A 12,722-nucleotide genomic window follows, 5' to 3' on the forward strand; every position below is an offset into this window, starting at 1 on the left:
AGCCAGAATAGGAAACCTGTGGAGACAGAAGTAGATTAGTGGTGGCCTAGGGCTGGGGTGTTGTGAGGAATGGGGAGTGACTGCTAAGAGGTACGGGGTTTCTTCTGGGGTGATAAAAATGTTCTAAAATTGATGATGGTGACAGTCACACAACTCCAAATATACTAAAAACCACTGAATTATCTATGTTAAATAGGTATACTGTATGGTATAGGAATTGTAGCTCAATAAAACTTATTAAAGAACTAAAGTTGGGGGGGTGCCTCCCTGGTTCAGTCAGAAGAGCATGCGACACTTGATCTTGGGGTTGTGAGTTTGAGCCCCACCTTGGGCGGAGAGCCTACTTAAATAAATAAATAAATAAATAAATAAATAAATAAATAAAGTCGGGGCGCCTGGCTGGCTCAGTTGGTGGAGCATGTGACTCTTTTTTTTTTTTTAAAGATTTTATTTATTTATTTATTTGAAAGAGAGAGCGAGAGAGGGAACACAAGCAGGGGGAACGGGAGAGGGAGAAGTAGGCTTCCCGCGGAGCAGGGAGCCCGATGTGGGGCTAGATCCCAGGACCCTGAGATCATGACCTGAGCCGAAGGCAGACGCTTAACGCCTGAGCCACCCAGGCGCCCCTAAGGAGCATGTGACTCTTGATCTTGGGGTCGTGAGTACAGATCACTAAAAAAAAAAAAACAAACTTAAAAAAAAAGCAACCCTAAAGTCTTCTACTGTCTTCATGATCTTGAGCTAGGTAAAGATTCCTTAAATAAGACTCATAAGGAAAAATGATAAACCAATCTGCACCGAAGTGAAGAAACTTCTGTTCATATATACACAAAAATTAATCTAAGATGGACCACAGACCTATATGTGAAGGGTAAAACAACAAGGTTTCTAGAAGATAATACAGGAGTCTATCTTGTGACTTTAGAGTGGGCAATCATTTCTTTCTTTCTTTTTTTTTTTTTAAAGATTTTATTTATTTGACAGAGCACAAGCAGAGGGAGAGAGAGGGAGAAGCAGGCTCCCTGCCAAGCAAGGAGCCCGATGTGGGACTCGATCCCAGGACCCCGGGATCACGACCCGGGCTGAAGGCAGCCGCTTAACTGACTGAGCCACCCAGGCGTCCTGAGCAGGCAATCATTTCTTAATCAGGTCACAAGAAAACCCCAGAAACCATAGAGAGAAAAAATTATACTGCCTTAAAATGTAAAATTCTGTTAATCAAAAGATATCATTAAGAAAGAGAAAGGACAAGCCACAGACTAGAAAATATTTCCAATAATATATCCAACAAATGACTCATATTCAGAATATATAAACACCTTCTACAAATCATTTTTTAAAAGATTTTAGCAATTTCTACACCGAGGGCAGGGCTCAAACTCACAACTCCGAGATCAAGAATCCTGCACTCCACTGACTGAGCCAGTCAGGCGCTCCCAAATCATTTTTTTAAAGATTTATTTATTTGAGAGAGAGAGAGGGAGAGAGAGAGTATGCACGCGCATGTATGCACATGCACAAGCGAGCAGGGTGAGGGGCAGAGGGAGAGGAGAATCCCCAGCAGATTCCCCACTGAGCATGGAGCCCCACATAGGGATTAATCGCCCAACTCCGAAATCACAACCTGAGCTGAAATCAAGAGTTGGACGCTTAACCGACTGAACCACTCAGGCAACACCCCCAAACTGTTTTAAAAAGGACATAGCATCCAACTAAAAAATGGGCAAAAGACTAGAACAGGCATTTCATAAAGGATAGAGAACATATGGACACATATGGAAAAGGGCTCAGCTTCATTAGTATCCATAAAACCACAATGAGACACCATTTCCCACCCACCAGAATGGCTCAACTGGAAACAATCCAGGCACTACCAAGCTTGTGCTGTGGTGAAGATGGAACAACGGGATGTCACCCACGCTGCGAGTGGGAGTGTAAATTGGTGCGAATTGACAGTATAATGGAATACTGTGCAACACTGTCTACTAAAGCTGAATATGCACATATGTTCAATGTTCAGCAATTCCACTCCTAGGCACACACCCAAGAGAGATGCACGTATACATGTTCCCCCAAAGACACAGACCAGAATGTTCACAGCAGCATGATTCAGAATAGCCAAAGCCAGAAAAGAATCTGAATGTCCCTGACATTAGAATGAATAAGTACAGTACACTCACCAATGAAATATTAAGGGCAATGAACAGGCACAAACTATTGTTAACACAACAGCTTGGATGAACCTCCTGAGTTTAGTGAATGGAGTCAGACACAAAAGAGCATATATCATATTATATACTGAATGAATCCGTTCATGTTTTACTCCATTAAGTTAAAAAAAAAAAAAAAAAGCCAGAACAATCTGATCTGTGGTGGCAGAAGTCAGCACTGAGGTTACTTTGGGGATTTGGCTGGGTGTTGAGAAGCTTCTAGTCCCACATCTGAGTGCTGGATATAAAGGTGTGTTCACTTTGTGAATATTCGGGCGCTGTATATCCTGGTATGATTTTTAAAAATGTATATTATAATTCAATAAAAGTTAAGAAAATGGCCTGGACACCAAAAAGGGTCCACATTTAGAAGGGACTGGGGTTCAGTGAAGTGATGCTCTGAGAATATAGCTCCTTAGGTACAGGTGGCGGAGAGAGAATGAAAACTGAACCTTCACATTCAAATTGAATGAACAAGATAGAAGACAATCAACCATTTACAGAACTGAGGAAAGTCAGGAATTAATCCCAAACCATCTTCCTGCCATAGTCTATATCGGAAAGGGGGGAAAATAGGCAAAAGGAATCCATGGTGTTAGAAGTCAGGGTAGCGATTCCCTTTGCAGAGAGGCAGTGGTTAGAAAGTGGCAGGGGGGCCTCGGGGACAGGTGTGTTTGCTGGTGCACATTCATCAAACTGTCCACTCACGCTTTCCAGGCCTTTCCCTAGCTAGGTTATACTTCAATAGCTTTTTGTTTTGTTTTTTTTTTTAAGCGCAGGCTCTGTTGTCAGATGGATCTATGTTTCAACCCAGTTCTACAATTCACTATAAATTACTTAAGCTCTCTGGACCTCAGTTTCCTCATCTGGAAAATGGGGATAATAATCCCCACTTCACAGGGCTGCTGGAGTAAATGAGATGTCGGGAAAATGCTTGGTCTCAGGCTTGATGAGACTGAGTACGTAAGAAATGTTGCTTATGATCCCATCTTGCAGATGAGAAAACTCAAGCTCAGAGAGGCTACTCTGTCCAAAGTGGGATCTGAATCCGGTCTCTCGGACTCCATCATATCACCCCTTGGAGAGCTCTGAAGGAGTTCGGGGCCCAGCACTGCCCCTGGCTTCCTGGAGCCCCCGTGTCCATATGTGAGCCTTCGGGGCTGCTCTAGAAATCCGGTGGGCGGCCCCAGAGCCCTGTGCCGTCTGGGATCACAAGGCCTAAGTGCTGGCACCCCTACTTACTGGTGCCAGTGCTCTGAGAGCTCTGGAGTCAGGCCCACCCAGCTTCTAGTCCCAGCCCTGCCGCTTAAGAGCAGGTGAACTTGGGCAAGTGTCTTCACCGCTCTGTGCCTCGGTTTCTTCTCTAAAACAGGGAGCACTGTGTGAGGATAACATGGAATATCAGAAGAGCTTAGCCTGGCACCTGGCCCGTGGTAACTGCTCATAAAAAGAAGCTACTATTACAATTACGATTATCACCGTCACCATCACCATCCCCTTCTCCTGCCTCACCTGCCCTGGTCCCCAATAGAGCGGGGTCTGCTCCTGCCCAGTTGTAGTCCTGTGCTCCCCAGGCCTGGGTCTCTTGCCACAAGGCCCGTGGTGCCAGCTTCCCACTGGCTGTGTGCCACCCTTGAGGGAAGGCACAATAAACAGGCTGCCTGGGCCACTGGGCACAGCCTTCCTTTACCTTCATTCTCTTCTAGATCTTCCCTGGTCAACAGGAGCCGGGGGAGCACCGCTGACAGGGAGGCGCACCCTGCTGGAAACCGAGTCCCCTCTCTTCAAGCAGTCACTCAAGGCCTCCTGAGCCACAGCCAGCCTGCTGGCCCACTCGGGGCCTGCTGGCCCCTATGGCAGCTGGCCGGCCCTAAGCACAGGGTCACCTTCAGACCTTTGCTCAGTCTGTTTTCTTTCAACCGGGAGCATCCCAATTCAGTGAGTTATCCCACTTTCTATTCTAAATACTACTCCTACCCCCAAAACACATCCGTGTCCCTCCTCCAGGAAGCATCCCCGCCCGCACACGCGCCAGCCCACACCACTTTTGAATGCTGCCCCCGAACATCGCCAGCCTTGGTACCAACATCGCTTCCTCTGGGAAGCCTTCCCTGACCCGCCAGCGTGCTCCCGCGTGCGCCCACGGCCCCACCGGAACAACTAACACTTTGAACTGATGCTGGTTTCGTGATCGGGCTTTCTTGCCAGATGGCCAGCTCCATGAGGACAGGAACCAGGCTGTCTTGTGGCATTGCCCTGCGCTGAGCCCAGGTCACTTCTTTATCCACTCAGCAGCTGTCTATTGAGCACTGCGGGTTCAGTGGTGAGCGAAACCAGACAAGGTCCGCGTCCTTATGGAGCAAACTGACTGAGGGAGACAGACATCCACCTAAGCAGCACACAAACCTCGCACCATGTCCCGGGGACCAGTGCTCTGGAGGAGAAGGAGGTACCTGGGGCTCTGGGTGCCTACGCTAGGGGATCTGCCCTGGACAGGCCATGGGCAGGCTTCTTGGAAGTGACATTTCAGCTGCAACCCAAAAGAGGAGTCACAGTGAACCCTGGTGGTAGGGAGAGAAGGGAAAGGCATTCCAGGAAGACGGAAATGATGTGCCCGGGCTGAAAGGCCAGAGGGTGTGGGACGCTGGTGCCACAGGCCCAATTCCACAACAATTTGCTGGACAAAGGAAGTGCTGAACACCCTGTGTGGGCCTGACAGATTGTAGGGTTTCAACACGGGCCTGTGGCAGGGACGAGAGGGACTTGCAGGTTGTGGCAGACGTGGCAGGTGCCTGGGGCACAAGGCACACTCTGCATCCTCCCTGTCCACTGTGCCAGGACAGTGGGAGGGCCCAGTGGCCACAGAGGAACCCTCACCACTCTGAATGACAGAGCACCGCCTGGGGCTTTGCCTTCTCGGCAGGGCTGAGCCCAGTTACCCAGGTACCCACCCGGCCCTGACTCTGTTCCCCGGGTGGAAGAAACACCATCCTTTCAGCCACTAAGGTCACCCAAAGACAAACCAGGCAGATGGTACCATCTGCTAACCACCCTTTGGTGGTGGGACCCTGCTGCTTGGGGTTGAGGTGAGCTGGAGGAGGAAGGGGCCATCCTCATCTTGGCAGGGAGGCCGAGGGGCCAGGGGCGCCCTGCCACTGGTGCCCCCAGGCGATTGCCATTTCTACCCTCCCCACACCCACCCCCAAGGGCTCCCCACTCATGCAGCAGGCACCGGCCATCTGGGATTCTGGCAACCGGGGACAGAGGGAACTCTGGTTCTGAGAGCACACCACACGGTAAGAAGAACCCCATGTCTTCCTCCATCCCTTCTCTAGCAGGTTCTTCACACTGGATCCACCCTGAGCTCTGACATGGGGGGTGGAGGGGAGAGTGGCAGGGAGCAGACGAGAGAAGGCAGAACACAGAAGCAGTGACCACAGTCTCCATCCCGGTTGCTTCCAGGTGGGGCGCTGAGCCCCTCATGCTTTACTGCATATAGTTCCTTATTTAACCAACAAACCACATTCCCTAGGATCTGGTACTTGAAGCTAATTGACATTTGTATAACAATTGCTGAACACCCTTCCCACAGCCTGTGAGCTCACAAGCTTGGGGAGGATGGGAACCCAGTCTGCTTGCAGGCTCCCGGATCCTCTGCGCCAGTCTGTGCCTGGCACGCGTCAGAATAAAGGTTTGCCTTTGCCCTGATCTCACTATAGCAGCTGAGGTATTGACTATTGACTGTTACCCCCCATTTGCTAAGGAAGACACTGAGGCTTGCCTGAAATCACACAACGGATGACAGGGGACGCGATTCCAAACCAAACCCGTGCATCTCACCACCCCACTGGGTCTTCTGTCCATGCAGCGCAGTGGGGGGAAAGAGGAACTGTGTGATCCAGAGGGAGCGTGGGACCCCACCAGCGACCTGACACCCCGCCGACAGAGAGGCTGGGGGAGCCAGAAGCTTGAGCCTTGGAGCAGCGCCCACCCCGTGAAATATTAACCCAAGAGCTGGGTGGGGGGGAATCCAAACAAATGCCTTATTTACAGAAGCTGGAAGTTTTCCAGGAGGGAGCAGATCCCAGTCCAGATATTGGGGGTGGGAAGCTGCTGTGAGGAGAGTCAGGGCAAGGGCCAGGGTCTCCCGGGGGCCAGGGTGCAGGCCAGGGGCGGAAAGCATCCCAACGGGGTCATAATCCACAGAGTGGGTGATGTTAAGAAGATGCAGAAACGTAATGAGGGAGGCATGCACCTCCCCGCTCACTGGTGCCACCTGGAGGCAGAGGGGCCTTGGGGAATACCTGGGTTCCCAGCTCACACGCAAACTTAATGATCACATCCACACTGAGCAACATATTCCAAGAACTCGATATCCGTCAGGTCATTTAATTCCCTCAGCAACCACATGAAGCAGGAGTTATTAGAATCTACAACTTACAGAAAGGCAGCTGAGGAGTGGCGAAGTAATCTGCCATGGACTACGTATAGGTTCAAGGGTCTATCTGTACCTCGCAACACATACACACGTATGCGTTAGTTCCAGACCCAGAGTGCCGAGCTTTCCATGCATGTTCTCGCTGAAGGCACAAATAACCTAGGAGGGACATATTTTGTTTTCCAGATAAGCAAACCGTGGTTCAAAGATGTGTGAGGACCACGGGGCACCTGGGTGGCTCAGTTGGTTAAGCGACTGCCTTCGGCTCAGGTCATGATCCTGGAGTCCCTGGATCGAGTCCCGCATCAGGCTCCCTGCTCGGCAGGGAGTCTGCTTCTCCCTCTGACCCTCCTCCCTCTCATGCTCTCTGTCTCTCATTCTCTTTCTCTCAAATAAATAAAATCTTTAAAAAAAAAAAAAAAAAAAAAGATGTGTGAGGACCTGCCCAAGGTCCCCCAGAAAGTGCCTGGCTCTCCTTCCCATGACGCTAGGGGCAGGAACTATTCCCCCCACCCCCACCCCCGATCTTGTTTCTGCAGATGAGGCTTCACTGACTCCTTAAAACTCTGCGTATCCTTAGGCACCGAGCACAGATGATCTGTTACTGCTGGTAACTGTGCTATGAGCATATATCGTTTTGGCCACACGACTCAAAGCTTCTTGGTGGGGACCTTGTGTGATCCATGGCATCTCCGGGACACAGTGAGTGTACGGCTGGCTGGTTGCAGATGAAGGAGCCTCGCCTACACGAGATCCCCAAGCAATATTTGTCGGCCTCAGGATTCATCAGGGTCCTTATCGGTCAATGTGCTGCGAACACATTGTGTGGGCTTGCGGAGGAGATGCCAAGAAGGTGGTGAACAATCATTATGGAGAGATCTCCTAGGAATCATGCCTGGGGAGAGCCTTCTGTCCGTTTGGAAGGTGGAAAATCAGCTTTAGTGATTGAGCCAGATAAAGAATGTTGGTCCCAAAACAGATGACCCATCAGGGATCCGTGAAGTGGCCTTTCAGGAGTCAAGAACAGCTAAGGTACTGACAGCAGTAGTCATACCAAGAACTGTTCTTTGCCTCTGTAGAGAGCTTTAGAGTGCACCCAATGCTTTCACGACCTGGGTTTCATTTCATCCTTCCAACAGCCTTCAGAGTTAGTATACAGATAGGAAAACCAAGGCCCAGACAGGGGATGGAACTTGCCCCCCAAGTTCACATAGTGAGCCAGCCGCAGAGCTTGCTTGGGCTTGAACCCAGGTCCCCAGGCGGCTGGTCCTAGGTTCCAGCCACAAGAGCTGCTCAGATAGGCTGGCTCTCAGCATCCAAGCGCTCTGACTTCTCGTTTTTAAATCATCTGGCCCAGTCACCCTGTTCAGCTTATGACCCAGGCCTGATGATACAGTCCAGGCTTGAGGGGTGAGGAGGGAGATCAACCATTGTTCCGCTCCCTATAAGGTAGGCTGCAAAGTCTCAGCCTCTGCTGGGTACTTCTCAGATTAACACTCTCCATCAGCAGATCAGCCACACACACCCCAACCACATGCCTGAGGCCAACACCATCATTTTATCTATTTTACGTGGTAGAATGGGGATTTGCTGTGCTCTCTTTAAAAAGCCCCCATCACCTTCTAGTGGCGTCAAGAAAGCCAAGACCAAGTTACCATCCTCCCTGTAGGATATGCAAAGCATTGTTCCCCCGAGGGGTGACAGTAAGTGTCCACTGTGTCTCCCCCCACCCCCACTGTTCTCCAAAATTCTACCAGCTCAGGAGGCAGTCAGAGCTGGTGGCACCACCAGCTGGTGCTAAAAAGAAAGGCTTTGAGGTAGACACATGCAAACAGTTCCTCATCATGGCCACTGCTATCATCACAACTGTTAGACACCGAATACTTAATCCGTGCTAAATAGTGCACTAAGCACTTCAGTGCATGATGTCTCACTAAGCCCAACAACCCTACTTTACAGATGAGGACACTGAGGTGGCCCCTCGCCCAAGTTCTCACCACCAGGAAGCAGCTGCATGACCTGATTTAACTACAGTGCTCTATGGCTGTCCTTTTTGTATTAATTCCACCAATGGTCATCACAAAGATGGAAAAAGATTACTTATAATGCCAGGCCAGAGCATAATGGCTATTTGTCATCTAAAACAAATCTCTATTTTCTCTGACCACGTTTGTACAGATTTGAAAGGGGGCTCCTTTGGTACTCTGGGACCCTGCATCACAGAGACAGCCCCTGACATTCTCCCCACCATTATCTGGTTCCCACTCTTTCCCTCCTTCACTCTGCTCCAGTCCCATTGTCCTCTCCTTTCTTAAAACCATCAAGTATACTACCTCAGGACCTTTGCACCTGCTGTTGAATGCTCTGCCTGTAGACAGATGTATGGCTTGCTCCCTCCCTCCCTTCAGGACTTTGCTCAGACATCACCTTATTAGAGACCTTCTCTGATCAACTTCTCCACAAAGGTGACCCCACCCTCTGGCCCTTGCCATGGCCCTTCCTGCTTTATTTTTCTCCATGACACCCTACATATTATATGTTTCTTATTTTCTGAATGAAGCAATGAACTGAAACAGAGACCCCTCACCACCTGCTCTAAGCATAGCCTCCTGTTACTCTTTCCAAAGCTGTCTTCAAAGCTCATTCTAACCATTTTGAAGCCTGAAGATAAACATTCTGTGGAAAAGATCAAAGGGGGTGTCTTTCCCTGTGGAGGCACCAGGCCTCCCTCCCTTCCTTAAAAACCAAGCGCGTTGACAAGCACAGGCAAAGACTGGAAATCTTGGACTCCCTGGTCCTAAGAGCAGCCAAGTCAATTTCCACACACAGAACTATAGTGGCCAGCAGACAGTTTCACTTTCAACTCACCTATCAGGCTCCCTTGGCCCTCAGGTTTGCAACCCCAGCCCATCCCTTTCTCATCCTGTTGGATTTCTTACACCTTGTCATCCCTTTTGGGAGCCGTTCCATAATCCAAGCCGTCCCTGAGCTTTTAAGCATTGCTTTGCAGAAACTTAAGCTCGTCCAACAGGTAGGAGGGGCAGAGGCTGGCCCTTTTAGCCCTATATCGATCCCCCATTTTGTAGGGGCATCCGACAGGGCGTCATTTTCTTTCTGGAGGAAGGGAGCTCGGTTTTAAAGGCACGTTTCTCAAACCTGGCAGCAGGGGCAGAGAAAGGAGTCCTCCCACCACTGGCCGAAATGGACCTGTGCAAGCGGCGATGCCCAGGCGCCTGAGGCAGAAGGCAAAGGGGGAGGACGCAGATAAATACCCTCGGCACCGGGAGCCGACGGGATGCTTGCTTCCTCTGCGAGGAAAGCCGGGGATGTGACCCGGGGGAATCTGGGGCCAGAGCGCCAGGGAGACAGGGGATCTCGCTAGGCTAGGGCCGGGGTCTGCGGGAGACTGGGGTCGGCGGGGCGGAGCTTGGGATCCCGGGGACTGGAGCCCCGCGAGGGAGGGGGTCGCGCCGGGGGGGGGACTCCGTGGCCGTTACCTTGCCCTTAGGGCTGCGGGCGGGGCTGAGGGCCGCCGGGTGCTGGCTCCGGGGCCCGGCCCCTCCCCCGATCCGGCTCCTGGGGCTCGGAGCCTGCAGCCGCCGCCGCCTCCGCTGTCAACAAACCCGGGGCGCGTCACTTCCGGGACCGCCCCTTAGCAACTGCGAACGGGTTCCCCCGACGGGTCCCGCGGCGAACGCGGGCGGCGGCGGCCGAAGGTTCCGGAGCGCGCGGCGGCTCCTCTCCCGGCGGGGCCCGGTCTGCGGGCGGCGGAGTGCAGGTGGGCCCCACCGGGCCTCGAGCACGCTGTTCCGGGGGCTCCCTCGCTGCGGGGGGACCCGCCGTGTGACACCGGCTTTGGGGCCCGCTCTGGCCTGCGGGCCAGCAGAGCCCGGGCAGTGGTGACGGGCGGGACGGACTCCACCTCCGGCGTCAACACCGACGTCTCTCTGGACGCCCCCCGCCCCCCACCCCGGGCGCCCCATTGAACGTCGCCGGCGGGTGCTCCGCAGGTAGCGCTCTCCCACGCGGCCCGACGCGCGCCGGCTTCCCCGCTACTTAACGGGCCGCCCGTGGGGAAGTGGGAGTCGGCCTTGGCCCCTGCGTTCCCCTCAGCTCCGGTTCCCGTCGCCAAGTCCTGACGGTCGCGCGGACCAGCCTCTCCTCCCCCAGTAGTAGTGCCCGGCTCCGTCCACCAGCATCTCCTCCTTGCATCCCGGCGGCAGCCGCCTCACGCGCCCTCCCCTCCTCTCCACAGTCCCAGAGGGTTTTTCCGCCCCCCCGCCCCCCGAACTTGGAGCAGATCAGCGCACTCCCCTGCTAACAACCCTTAACATAGACGACTAGGATCACCTCTCCAGCCTCTTGTCCTCCTTCTCTCCTATAGGCTCGAATAATTTCTTCCCAACTGAACGCTCCTCTTGCTATATTCACATCCAACACACTTCTTGCTGTATCTATAGCCAACATGCTCTTTCTTCCACCTTCAATCTCAGTTTAGAAGCTACTTTCTTGACACAACCCCCGCCCCCCCAATTCTAATGCCATGACTACTTTTGCGCGTGTTTTTTCTTTTTAGTCTTCCGCCGTATACAACTATGTTTGTACAATTTTGAATCCTTTGAAAAGTCTATTGATTTCAAATTACCAAAAGAAGACATACTTGCAAAAAAAAAAAAATCCAAACAATTCAGAAATGTATGTTGGGGGGCGCCTGGGTGGCTCAGTCGTTAAACGTCTGCCTTCCGCTCAGGTCATGATCCTGGGGTCCTGGGATCGAGCCCCGCATCGGGCTCCCTGCTCGGCGGGAAGCCTGCTTCTCCCTCTCCCACTCCCCCTGCTTGTGTTCCTGCTCTCACTGTGTCTGTCTCTGTCAAATAAATAAACAAAATCTTAAAAAAAAAAAAATACAATGAGGATGCCTGGCTGGATCAGTCCATAGGGCATGTGACCCTTGGTCTTTGGGTTGTAAGTTTGAGCCCCATGTTAAGTGTAGAGATTACCTAAAAAAAAACCCCAAATATTTAATAATAATAATAATAATTGGGGCGCCTGGGTGGCTCAGATGGTTAAGCGTCTGCCTTCAGCTCAGGTCATGATCCCAGGGTCCTAGGATTGAGCCCCACATTGGGCTCCTGGCTCAGCGGGGAGCCTGCTTCTCCCTCTCTGTCTGCCTCTCCCTCTGCCTTTCCCCCTGCTCGTGCTCTCTCTTTCTGTCTGTATCTCTGTGTCTCAAATGAATAAATAAAATTAAAAAAAAATAAAAATAGAATGTTAATTCCATATATGGCCCAGCAACTCAACTTCTAGGCATATACCCCAAAGTATTGAAAACAGTCTTTTTTTTTTTTTTTTTTAAGTAGGCTTCATGCCCAGCATGAAGCCCAATGTGGGGCTTGCCCTCACGACACTGAGATCAAGATCTGAGCTGAGGTCAAGCATCAGATGCTCAACCGACTGAACCACCCAGCTGCCCCTGAAAACTGAGTCTTGAAGAGATATTTGTATACCCACCTTCATAGTAGCATTATTCACAACAGCCAAAAAGTGGAAGCAACCCATGTTGCGACAGATGGATGGATAAACAAAACATGGTATATAATATATGTATATACATATACTGTGTTATGTGTATATACATATGTGTATATGTACGTATATACAGATATATACAATGTGTATGTGTGTGTATATACATACACACAATGGAATATTATTCAGCCTTAGAAAGGAAAAATTCTAACTCATGCTGCAACGTGGATGAACCTTGAATACTTCATGCTAAGTAAAATAAGGCAGTCATAAAAAGACGAATACTATATGATTCTACTTACGTGTATCTAGAGTGGTCAAATTCATAGAGACAGAGGGTAGAATGGGGGTCACCAAGGGCAGGGGGATGGGGAAGAAGGAGAGAATGAGTTGTTTAGTGAGCACAGAGTTTCAGTTTTACAAGATGAAAAGAGTTCCTGAGCTTGTTGGCCCACGTTTGTGAATGTACTTAACACTACTGAACTGTACACTTAAAAATGGTTAAGATGGTCAATTCTATGCTATGTTTATTTTACCACAATTAA

General features: G+C 51.0%; 1 protein-coding gene across 2 annotated transcripts in view; it reads right to left on the reverse strand.

Moving 5' to 3' along the window:
* Positions 1-10,299, reverse strand: part of ZER1 (zyg-11 related cell cycle regulator) — a 29,987-nt gene extending 19,688 nt beyond the window's left edge. For both annotated transcript variants that reach the window (XM_081803721.1, XM_081803720.1), the window contains exon 1: positions 10,146-10,299. The gene's annotated coding sequence lies outside the window, so the exon portion shown is untranslated. The remainder of the gene's footprint in view (positions 1-10,145) is intronic.
* Between the last annotated feature and the right edge of the window lie 2,423 nt (positions 10,300-12,722).

The sequence above is a fragment of the Leptonychotes weddellii genome, chromosome 14, assembly GCF_054177405.1.
Source record: "Leptonychotes weddellii isolate Sample4059 chromosome 14, ASM5417740v2, whole genome shotgun sequence".
NCBI lineage: Eukaryota > Metazoa > Chordata > Mammalia > Carnivora > Phocidae > Leptonychotes > Leptonychotes weddellii.